The sequence below is a fragment of the Hippocampus zosterae genome, chromosome 5 (genome assembly GCF_025434085.1).
Source record: "Hippocampus zosterae strain Florida chromosome 5, ASM2543408v3, whole genome shotgun sequence".
Classification (NCBI taxonomy): domain Eukaryota; kingdom Metazoa; phylum Chordata; class Actinopteri; order Syngnathiformes; family Syngnathidae; genus Hippocampus; species Hippocampus zosterae.
Window position 1 is genome coordinate 12,677,895 of NC_067455.1, and position 12,703 is coordinate 12,690,597.

General features: G+C 42.0%; 2 protein-coding genes and 1 long non-coding RNA gene across 3 annotated transcripts in view; 1 reads left to right on the top strand and 2 right to left on the bottom strand.

Moving 5' to 3' along the window:
- Window positions 1-12,703, bottom strand: part of aplp1 (amyloid beta (A4) precursor-like protein 1) — a 37,452-nt gene that overhangs the window by 24,497 nt on the left and 252 nt on the right. The gene's annotated exons all lie outside the window — the stretch shown is intronic.
- st14 (ST14 transmembrane serine protease matriptase) overlaps window positions 1-12,703 on the top strand; it is a 51,696-nt gene that overhangs the window by 17,509 nt on the left and 21,484 nt on the right. The window lies entirely within an intron of this gene.
- LOC127600779 (uncharacterized) lies at window positions 665-12,703 on the bottom strand. The gene is made up of 2 exons (XR_007962421.1): window positions 9,554-12,703; window positions 665-9,517 (listed from the first exon to the last, which is right to left on the bottom strand). It is a non-coding gene; the product is annotated as an uncharacterized LOC127600779 (long non-coding RNA).

Here is a 12,703-nt window from a genome sequence, read left to right on the forward strand (position 1 = left end):
CGGCCCCCGTCATAAAATCAGTGCCGTCTGGCCCGCAGGTTGGGCGCAATGGAACACGTGTTGCATTGACTGAGGTCTCGTAGACTGGTGAGTGATGTTTCATAGAGTACTGTTTCCCTCTAGTGGCTAAATGAGTAATAGCATTCACTAAATGAGTAATAGCATTTAGACACTAGAGGGCATCACTCACGAGTTAACAAGGCATCACTCCGTGTTTATATTGACTGATATGTCATATTTCAAATGATCCTTGCAGTTGTGGATATGTGTATTGCTTGTTCATTTCCCTGTTGTTCGAGTCAAAGTTTTTGTGACTATTGAAAAGTCATGGTGATACATTTTATGTTTCAAATCAATCAATTTGCACTCAGGAGACTTCTGTTTAAGAAAAAGTCAAGTGAATAAGCAGTTGCATGTGATATACCCGTTTCAAATGAACCAAAAGAAATTCTTAAGATTGTTGAAATTAAAATAAAAATGGAAATGTGAAACAGACTGGCTTACTAAAATTTGTTGAACAATATTGTTGTTCAATGTAAAGAATGTCAGCCAAGGTCGGCCCCCCGACATTTTACCACATAAAATCTGGCCCCCTTGGCAAAAAGTTTGGACACCCCTGATGTACGACTACCGTGATCGTACGTCGTACAATTAAAAAAAAAAAAAAGTATACTTATCTCTTGAAATTGTATTTACTTTTTTCTGTCTGTAATAAATGTTTTTTTTACATTTCTAGAATTTGTAAAATAAAAAAAAGAAAAAAATATATATATACACCCACACACACACACACACCTGTATATATTTATTTATTTCACTAATGCAGGGTTCGGTGAATCTGTATACTGTATTAACTGGTTGTGTTCGGTACCCCTAAGAAGGTTAAGAACCACTTGTCTTTGCAGTGCACATGAGCTTTGATCTACGGAGGTTACTGGAAAGAGAAATTGATTTGGAAAAAAAAATTGTTAAAAACAACAAGTACACATAGTTTGTAGTGACATATATCGCAATATTTTGTATCATAGCTATTTTGAAGTGTAACTAAATGTTCAATGGCATTACTAAGGTAACTCTTCCGTTCCGCGTGTAAAGAACAATCATTCGATGACGTCTCATCGTTTGGATGTTATCATTTTTCCACAGAGCAGCTCTCATCAGGCCTGACAAATCCTTCCCGTGGTGCAAGAGTAATAAGGGATGAATTCCCACAAGATTGTGCGAGACAAGAGAATAGCCTGATGAATGCTTGCACCATGGTAGCGAGCTTCATGCCCAAGGGGGCTGAGACTTCACTTTTCAGAGCTGACACCTCCATGACTCATGACTCAAAAAATCCAGTTCACACATGTCCTCATCCATTCAGATGAATGCCCAAATAATCCAAAGAATAAAACAACATAATCCCACTGTTTTCTCCCCAATTTTATCCAGTGAGTAAGATTCAAGTGATCCAAGTGATGCCTGCTGTTCCGCCCACATTTCAAAACGTGTTGTTTTTTTTCATGACTCGCATGCAGCCATGACACCGTCGAGCGTGTTTCGAAGACAAAAACATGCAACACAGTTGGACATTTTTGAACAAATCACCTATCACCGCCTCCTGTCGAGAGTGTGGGAGGCAAAACCCTGCATAACAAGATCTCATAAAGCTACACACAAAACCAGGGAATGCATATGAATTTCTTCAATCTAGTCAGACATAAAAATGAGTTTGTCTCATGGTGGTTTTGTCGACGGATTTTATTTTGCGCTATTACATAACCAACACTGCTAAAGCTCCATCCCAGTTAAGCAAGACAACATGGGAGTGCCAACATGTTAATGCTGAGAGCCCGCAGATGTGATTTCAAGCCGAAGCGCTACCTCGGGGGGATTGGAAGAATCAAAGGCTTAGCAGAGATTTCACTGCTGCAGGTCGGCTGAAACCCACAATGTTCTCACAATTGCAATTTCTGCAGGCAGATCGAAATATAAACAATGACAACGAGCAACCATCTTCTGTAACTGTCGTTCTGCCAAGAATGCAAAGAATATTGACCCAAATATTCCCATTTCGATTATGAACGAATTATTTTAATTCTTTTGTCTCATGATAAGGTAACTTCAGGTTCAAACTCCAGTCATACTCGTTCGTATAATATCATATCGATATATATTCCAACCATCTGTTTCAAAATGCTGATCCTCACTAGGGTCTCGGCTAGGCTAGACCCTTCTTGGACAAGAGGTTAGGTACACCCCAGAACGGTCGCCAGTCAACTGCAGATCAATATATTAGGAATGAATGATTTTGAAAAATGATCTAAATGCGGCAGGATTTTTTTTCCCATATATTTTTTTGAAACAAACACAAGCAATAATCTGTATTACAATAAATCGTTTTACATTTATTATAAATCAGTGTTTTGAATTTACAGGTTAGGCTTACCTGATGATACCCATAAATTAATATGAAAATAATTCTATTTATGGACTTCAAATGGAGTTGTTAATTTACTAAACACTTGGATGACAACTTCACAAAATCCTTGCAATTCTTTATAAACGGTACTTGGCAGGCTTCAATCTTCTGCTTGGATTCCCGCTACTCTATTTTTGCTTCCCCAATATCAAAGACTGTGCACCTCTGATGCCGTAATTTTAAACAGAATGAGATGAGTGTTTTCCATTGTTCCGGAAGCTAGTCGGCTGTGTTCACGCCCGCAACGGCGCAAACGGCCATTCAACTGTGCTTGTCTGCAAAAATCACATCAGGAAGAATACTCCACCCATGCGCGCCATTAGATCGTGCTTTAAGCAAGATTTACACTGTGCCCGCAAAGTGGGTTTTGCATTGAAATTGGTGTAAAACTATATTGCTATAACATTGCTATAACATAAACTTTCTACGAGGTTATGCAGTATGTCGAAATCTATTTTTAAAATGTTCTCAAATAAAAATAATGAAATTATTCATTCATTATTCAAAAAATAAAGAAAGAAACCATCAACTGATGTCTTATTGCAGTTGTCCGCCATGTGTTTTGTTTATGTCTGATTGGAAAGCCTTGTGCTCCAAGTGGGGTCCCTTCAATTATCCAAGTCCCAAACGCAGCATCACTTGACATCTAATCATATAGCTCTGATGTTATCATGATACTGCTCCAAATCCCTCCGAAACGATTGTTTACATGCATGGTTCGCTGTCATTTATGAGTCCGTACTAGCCCCAACCAAAATTCATTCATTCATCGTTTTGGCTCAGCGATAGCATCTCGAAGCAATTGCATGTCAATTATGGAGGTCTACGACGTAATTTCCAAGTTCATTGCGTGAGGCAGGTTTCATAAATTGGTTCACACTCACATTTCACACTTTTGTTTTACAGTGTAAAATTGCCCCATAAAGACAGTTTTTGCTTGGTAATTTATGGTTGTATTATTATAATGATGATGATAGGTTGTAGTAGTAGTACTAGTACTCGTAGCAATATTTTTAATCGTACTTTGTTGCAGTTGTAAAAAATAGCTTTCTAAACAAAGTCGAGTTGAGAGTTGAGTTGAGTACGAGCAGCTTCATGCTAACACTAGAAAAGCTGAAGTGATGATCATGTTTTGTGTGGATGCAAAGCATCCTAGAATGTCAGTAGATGAAAAGGAATACGGCATTTTATTTCTTTTAATGGCCTCCTGAACCAATTGCTGTTTACGGAAATTAAATAAAATGCTCGATAAGGATTTAAAGCCTACACGCTAAAAGCCTAGACATGCATATGGCCAGCTATTAAACTGACAAGCCCTACTTTATTTTTATACATACACTATGTGCCGCATATACATGTGTCAGAGTATAATAACCTGCTGAGGGAGGGCGGCTGCAGCAAAGGGGGGAGAAGGTGGGTTAAAGCATTCATATATCTCTCGCTCTCCTTCCGTCTCATATTTATGCATGCTTTCAATTGCAATCTCATCATGCCACTCCCCCGGGAGTCTGTCTGCTCGATGCATTTTATGGAAATGAAGCATTCACTTTATAAATGTATACAGCGCATTCTGTGAAAGGACCATAAAGAGGAAGTGTGGTGGGTGCCACCAGAGCTATTATGAGATTGTCGCAAACCATTGACAATGTTATCAATTATACCTAAATGATTTTCACTGGAGAACATTTGATGCAAGGATGTGGCGCAAAAACCTTTCATTCTTTTATTCATTTTGAAATGTTTGTTTTGTCATACCATAAATGTGTTGTTCCATGTTGTTAGTCAGCATTCGGCGCATGTTTTTGACTTTTATGTTCCAGTTTCACCCCCATTCTCCAACAGCTCCACTGGCTTCCTGTCAAATTTAGAATTAACTTCAAATGACTTCTCTATACATTCAAAGCCATCCATAACCTTGCGCCCCCCTCTCTGTCAGATCTTCAAATTTCCATTCCCTATCGTTCACTCAGGTCCTCATCCTCCCTCCACCTTTCTCTACCCTCTGCTCGCCTCAGTACAATGGGGTCCAGAGCCCTCAGTCGCTCTGCCCCCAACTTTGGAACTCGCTTTCACCCAACAGTCGTAATATTGACTCTCTTTCCATATTCAAAACCCACCTATTCAGACTTGCGTATCCACCTTAAATCTTTCTTTCTTTGTCTCTAATTTTATCTGTGGTTTTATTATTTGCTCTTGGTTGTAAAGTGTTGTGAAAGGCGTTTGCAAATTCAATGTATTATTTTTATTATTATTTCCTGACTTGGCTGCCGACATGTTTACAGAGTAGATGAGGGTCAAGCGGAAGACAAACGTGATGCAGCGGGTGCTCACGTTTCACATTAGCTCCCGCTCACTTGCCCATGAACACCCAACTCATTTTTAGCCCACTACTTCATGTTCCCCTACTCAGCATCACTTGGCCACCGAGGTTGGTTTCCATGGTAACACCACCCCCAGGAGCAGCCTACCTTCCCTGTTACCGTAGCAACTGGTTCCCTGCAGACTTTCCTGCATGTCACTCAGTTTCCCTCTTGCCTCGTCTCTCCTCTCTGTTTGCTTTCATGATGGAGTCCGCATATGTTTTTTGATTGGACCTTCTCGCCTCAGCACGTCAATGATCACCCGCCTAATGGTTGGTTTTGCGTTCCACCTCGCTACCTGCTGCTTGTTTACATGCCATTTAAATGACTCATTCTCTGCTTGGTCCCATTGAAAGGATGCGCACTACTCAGAGCTGAATTAAAACATCAATAATAACGCAACCTTATCATCATTCGATTTTAGAATTTAGGAGGTTTTGAGCAACACAGACCCTGCAAAATTTTTGGAATAGTGAGGCCCACCTAAAATGATTAATCCTGCGTGACTCTGGCATCGACTGACTGTATTTTAATGATTAATATGCGATGCCCCTCCAAATAAATCATATAGTGCATTTAAAAGGAATGAGGAGTTGGCCCAGAACCAAGCTGGCTGCCACAACTTTTGGCCTTTGAATCATTTTTAAATGTGCCCTCTAGCGCCGGCTTGTGCGCATCTGCAAAAATACCAACACTCGGTCTAACAGAGCTCCACGTGGAATGAGACTTGACTCGACTTGCACTGGCCATGAAAATGCAGAACCTTATGTGAGTGTGAATCGTTTTGAGCGTGTTCGTCATATGATTAACTGGGGACCGCAGGGTATATGCACACCCTCCAAAGGCAGATGGGCTGTATAAATCTTTGTTCCCTTGCTTGCCCAAGGGGGGTTGTGGCCGGGCTGACTTGCAGTGGTTGAGGACCGCTGATGTACAGAAAAAGGTTCAAATTCTGACTTTGGACACCGTGTTCTATCTGTGCAAAGTGTGTGAAAAACACATTGGGTCAAATGCTAGAGGCTCTGTCTCACTGGCCACAGAGTCAAATACTGTGGGAACATTGAGTCTCAAGAGAGACAAAGACATTTTTATTCCAGTTCTCTGAAAATAACGGAATTTCCACCGAAAAGCACCACGAAAAAGTAATTGCTTTCCATATGCTGAAAAAAAAACAATTAAAATGCTCAACAAGCCATTTGTTTCCCTTTTTTTATAATCAAAATAGTGACTGAACTCACTCGTATATTATCAAATTGAGCTGATTTGGGCAACCAGTGGATCCCGTGGCATATTGAAATGCTGACAATCCCGATTTGGATGAGCACCAGAATTTGGGAATTGGGTCATGATGTTAATACTTTGCCTAATGCCCCAGCAACAAACCCTTTCCCCCCCATATCTGTGCACAAGTTATACTGATAAGAAAAAAGAAATTACATGCTTTAGACCGCGTCGATCCAAACTATGGCCCGTGGGCTATTTGTGCCCTGCCATCCATTGGTGGTCTGCAGCATATACTACAAATGACATTTGAAAAAGCCCACAAGGCTAGTTTAGGAAAAAAAAAAGGTTGGAATCGGGCAGAGTGAGAAGAGAGGGTGTGGTAAATACTATCATTAATCAACTGTATGAATAACTGTCTTTTGTGGTGTTGTTTATGCTGTTGTATGTTGTCTTATTTAGATGTTTGACATGGCACAATAGCAAAATATTATGGTGCCATACTTGAAATTTGCTTGAAATGCACGTCTTTACAAAAAGGTCTTTTTTCCTCGGAAAAGAGAAGTCGTATGAACTTTAGCTATTTTCTAATCCTGATTGCTGAAGAAGGGAAAAATACTTTTTTTTTTTTACAGCTGAAAGAAGAGAGTCCCCTCTGTCTTTTGGTAGGCTGCATGTTTTGTTGCAATAGAACACAATAATCTGTGGGCCTTGCAAATCAGTCCAAATCCAGGAAAACGGCTCAAGTAAACCAGTTTGAAAAATGGTCAGCATTTCCTCTTATTTTGTTTCTAAATGTGGAGACGGTAGTCAGCTGTTTTTCAGTGCAGGTTTGGATCTAGTATTGTAGAGGCCACTCCAAAATCTTGAAAACCCTCAACTATTTTTGCCATATCACCTTTAACAGAAAGCTGTTATGTTGCAGTTTTTCAAAATAACTACAAAATATAAATTAGATAGTCATTGCCTGCTCTTTTTTTTTTGTTTAACTTCAGCATGTTTCATGAATTAAAGTAAAAGAAGTTCAAGCAGTCTTTTCATCCTTCCGATTTTCTTTATGCAGCCCTGAAATAAAAATGTTTGGACACCGCAGCTGTCAACAAACATATAGACGCAGCCAAAACCCTAACCTATTCAGAGTTAACTGGTTGATTAATTCAGGCCAAATCAAAGAATGAGACAGAGCAACGATGTCACGGTCCATGCGTAGGGGAGGGGCAGCCAGCGGCTCTCGGATGAGGCGGATGAGGCAAAGGGGGAAGAGAGGTGAGATTAGATGAGCCGGGGAGGGAGGAGACAGACGAGGGGATTTTCTGCTGTGTGTGGAGGAGAGGGGCAGGAGGATGGCTGAGAAGGGGACGTAGCGAGCGAGGAAGCGTGAGGAGTGAGGGACCCGCTGAAAGAGTGCGTGACAAGCAGACGCTTAGTCCTCTCCACGGCCTTCAATAATTGATGCAGCCTCTTCTGCGGCCCATCTTTATACAGCAGTCGCTGTGGCGTATACGACGCTAAACGGACGCTTGTCTTTTTTTTTTTTAAACAACTGGAAGAAGAATAAGCAAGCACTGTCCAACCCGCCAATTACACGTTCCCAAAACCCTGCAGCATCGGATGGAACCTTTTTCTTTTCTACGTCTCCCCCTCCTGATCTCATTTCATGGCCACCTATGAATACACGCTCATAACAAAGATGGATCTCTTTGCTCCTCCAGCTGCTGGATCTGAAATAGGGCTGGTCTCCATTAACATGCACTCCACCCTGCAACCCACATAACATTCTCCTCCACTTGCACTCTGTCTGTCTCTCGCTCTCTCTCTTCCTTCATCTCTCAAATCCTCCACAGTGCCAAGGCAAAAGCTTTCTCTCACTAGTCGGCCCTCCATCTATTTAACTGCGTCCCCACCCCTTTTTTTGTACATGGAGGACAAGTGTTATCACTGAACTGCAGATGTTTTCAAAGGGCCCTCCGTTAAAACCTCCAACTGGCTGCTGCACGACCAAACGTCGCGCTTCGCCCTTGAATTGAACTGCTCCGCGGAAACCCGAGGAAGCTTTGCAGGGTGCGAAGACTGATAACTTTGCCCTGCAAATTCTCCAGGGCTGGATGAGATTAGGATGGCTCGTCTTGAGTCTCACTCAAACAAACATCTGAAACCGGGTTGGAAAATCCACGGACATATTCTGTCTTTATAAAGACAATAATACTCAGTTATGATTGACACACCGTCAGAGAGGTATTCAGATTGTGCGGCTATCTTCGAACCGGGTCATGATCGGATGCAGAATCACGGTTGACGGCTGTCGAATTAAGATAAAATACTCGATGTTCGCCGTCATGTGCCTTTTTCTCCTCTCCCAGTCAGGTCAGACTGTAAAGCGCTGTTGTGATCATGTGACCATCCTGAGCCAATCAAACTGTTGTTTGGTGGAGGAGACGTATAAGGGAAGACAACAATGCTTGTTTCAAACCACGGAACTTGACTAAAAATGTTCAATTTCAATTGTGCCTGCTTTCGCTGGGAGAAGCTCCAGTTCCCCGTGACCCTGAACTGACTTAGTCGTAGGGAAAATGGATCGATAAGATAACTAAATAAAACTGATCAAAATGAAGGAAATAAAAAAGGAGTTAAAACATACAGACAAAAGGAAGACACTCTGATTTGCAGGGGAAACTCGTTCCAAAATGTATGGTACACAACCAAATAAAATTGTACTTCCGGGGAGAAAAACAAGAACCCAAAAACCGTAACCCAAGAGGCTGTGTACACCCTGGACTGGTTGCCAGCCTATCACGAGGCATTACAAGAAACGATACATGGTCCATGCAGGGAGATTGCAACAGGGCTGCTGTGCTCCACATCAACAATAATCCTTTCTCGTGCTGTTGCGTCTTTAGTCCGACCTCGCAAGATGAAGCCAAACCTAGATACATTTGTATGCTTGCGTCTCCAAAGCTTAAGGCGAAGCAAAATGCAGAGAACAGGAGGTAAGAGATGTGATACAATAACATGGTGCTTTTGATGGCACTCGGATATACAGTAGTAGAGCTACTAAGCACACAGGAATCCATTAGTGGAACCTGATTACTCCTGGCTCCAAAATTAATTAAGTGACGGGATAGGGCCATGTGTGAGACAGAGTAAGAGAAAAAAATCTGCTTGTGCATCCCCCCCCAAATCCTCTCATGTTATTGCACCGAAAGGCAGATGACGTGGGCGGTACTTGAGTGTGTACGTATGTGTATTCCCCGAGTAAAGCCCGACATTTTCTGCTCGTGCTGATGAGGATGGAGGTGGTGGGGGCTGCTCGGTGACTGCACAGAGACTTTGTGACTCACTCATTTTTATTTCATCTCGCGCCAGTCTCAAATGTTCTCCCCATTGCTCTTCTCTTCTCTTTTGGTACATCGCGCTCTGTTCCAGCTTTGATTCCATGGATGCTTTGACTTATGCTCCAGCTGTCTAACGCTCACTGTACAATCAACATCCAAGCATGCCACTAAGGTACACCTGACCATTGCACCAACAGAAAATTTAACTGAAGAATACTATAGCATTGGATATATAGCTCGATTTGTTGAGGCCAAGAAATTCCACACAACCCAACCATGCTTTGAAACATACTTCATGCACTGGCAGAGCTTCATTAAGTTTGGTTGATTGCGCAGAAATGGCGGCCCAGTGAGCGAGTGGTTAACGCATCGACCTCACAGTGCAGAGGTACCCGGTTCGATTCCAGCTCCGACCTTCCTGTGTGGAGTTTGCATGTTTTCCCCGTGCCTGCGTGGGTTTTCTCCGGGTGCTCCGGTTTCCTCCCACATTCCAAAAAACATATCCCTCAGTGCGAGTGTGAGTGCAGATGGTCGTTTGTCTCTGTGTGCCCAGCGATTGGCGAGCAACCAGTTCAGGTTGTCTCCCGTCTACTACCCGAAGACGGCTGGGATCGGCTCCAGCAAGCCCCACGACCCTTGTGAGGATAAAGCGAATCATAAAATGGATGGATGGATCTCTCTCTCTCACGAGAGATCGATCGATCTATTCACCAGTACTGAACGTGCTGAAACTGTACAAATAGAAAACAATCTAGCCCATTGAATAGATACTTTTAATATCGTGACGTGACGACGTCATCATATTGCCCGTATCGTTACATCCCTCGTATACAGTTACTGAAAAGTTATATCCAAATGAACTGTATGTACTTGTGCAGGGATTCCTTCACGTACCAGTAGAGTGAACTCGAGTACTCCAAATGGTATTCGTACCACACTTTGAGAATTACTGTTCTAGAAGAGAGAAACCCTTTCATGTACATCCACATCATCGCAAAAGAAGACAAAACAACAGTACATCAGTCCCGTTCATCACACGCTTCAATGACCCTGTGTGAAGGCTGTCATATTGACATTGACAGCTCCTTCCCTTCTCCATCCATGTTGAACGAGATGGTTCTTTCACAAGTTCACAAACAGCCCGTGAAGGTGATCATGTTTGTCATCTTCTCGGGGATGACCTTGCATGTCGGGAAGAGCACCGCTCACAGTGTGAAAGGCTGCCGTGACAGCTAATTAGAGCCATAACTGAACATTATTTATATGACCGGCGAGCCAAGGAGCGTCTGCAACAAGACAATGATGAACTTCGTCGAGAGACTCTCCCAGTAGACGTTGGGAGTTATTTTTCAGATCTCAGTGCAATAATAAATGAAAATGCCACGCCACAAAAGGGGGATTGCAGCATATTTTCCCCATTCACACATCTCAGCCGCACACTGAGTAAATCAAGGCAAACTGACACTTCTATTACGACTAATACGCGGGGTAATCCAGCTAGCCAGCCCTCTCGCAGTGTAATCTTCAGCATATAAACCTTCATGGGCAAGTCTGTGTATGTGCGCTCCTCCTCATCGTCCTCAGCGCCGCGGTAATCCCTCTAAGGCTCTTAGACATGTGAAATTATTTAAGAATGAAAGGAGGCACGTCACCCCACTGTAACAGGCTCACTGTCGAAAATGGCTAATAAATAAACGTTTGAAAAAAAAAAAGCCTCTCCGAGAGGTGGGGACGGACGGGGCGGCGGGCTTCATTCAATCTTCATTTTTTGACATGAACATCATACCAGGCGAGGACATCGTGACTCAACCATCGTCACCGCACCACACATATACACACTGCAACCGAAAAGCAAAAATAGCAGATCTTCTTCAGAGGATCATATGGCAATTAAATATTATAAAAACAAGAACGACCCATGCCAATTGAGGCTTGGATATTCTCATCCTAAAGGAAATTAGAACCTACAGTATATCATCACAATAAATTACAAACGGACATAATAAAAATATAATTTTTGGGGGAAGAAATGCTCTTGATTTTCTAATGTTAGGGCCTATCAACCCCAACCCCCCCAAAAATACCCAGAAGGCTCAGCATCTCTGCCACCATGGTCAGAATAAGACGTGTAGAAAATGGATGGACGGATGAAATTCTATCCACTCTTAATGAGACTTTGCAGAATTTTATTTGACAGTTTTTTTGTGTGAATAAAATAATCAATGTAAGGATTCTCCTCTCAAATGAAAAAGCTGAACGAACTGTTGTACCCCCTGCCAGATTATGACCACTTGAATCTAATGAAATCTAAAACAAGAGCTGTGTTAAAAAAGATAATTGCACAATTTGGCTTGACAGTCTCTGAGCAGTATTTATTTGACTGTGCAGTATTTATTTAAGATTATGTTTATTATTGCGGTTATAAATTAGTCATGCAGAAAGGTCTTTCTAATTTTCTCATTTCTTTTACCAAACCATTAATTTGTGGATTCTCACCAAATTGTAATTGGAAGAATACTAGCATAATATAAATAGCTGCACCCAAATCTAACATCCATAAAAATCATAAAATCCTTGGGATAGGTAAGAAAGGTACAGTACAGTGCATACAGATTTACGTGGAGATGAGACTGGAAAGAGGTCGAGGTAGCCCATTGATCTGCAGTTCTCCACTTCATCTATCTCCTCTACGAATAGTGATGAAGATGGATTCACGTAGATTGACCCCAGGCTCTCCTATTTTAATTCTACACAGTATAATGTGCATTCATCTAAATGCAATTTGATGCTACGCGGGGAAACCTGGTCATATCTCATGTACTATGGCCTTTAAATGTCTTTTCAGTGTCAAGCCAGTGATTGAATATGCATGACCATTTCCAGGGCCAAGATACAGCCATCCTCTCCAAATGAAAAGCATGTGTATTCCTTCTGACAGGAGCAGATGGCAGGACAAGGAGAAGCTGTTTGATCTCCATCCTCCCACCATCTTCCATATCAGATGCAGGCCCCCCTTTTACTTGACGCAGCCAGCCAAATACTGTCACCTCTCTCCATATTGTTCAATCATCGTCTACTATGTATAGCTGATCGTAATATCTACACTTTCGATTTTGCATGGTCACAGTTGTGTGTGGACGTGTTGTGTCATCACTCTGGTAGCTGCAGGATGCATTTACTAATTAAATCTTGGTACGAACGAGTGTGTGCAATAAAACTGTGGAGTGCGTTCAGGAGTACAGTAGTAAAACAATTTTAACACTGCAGTCATGCACGTACTTAAAAAAAAAAGAAAGGGTGTAGAAAAATACATATTTGCGCCACAG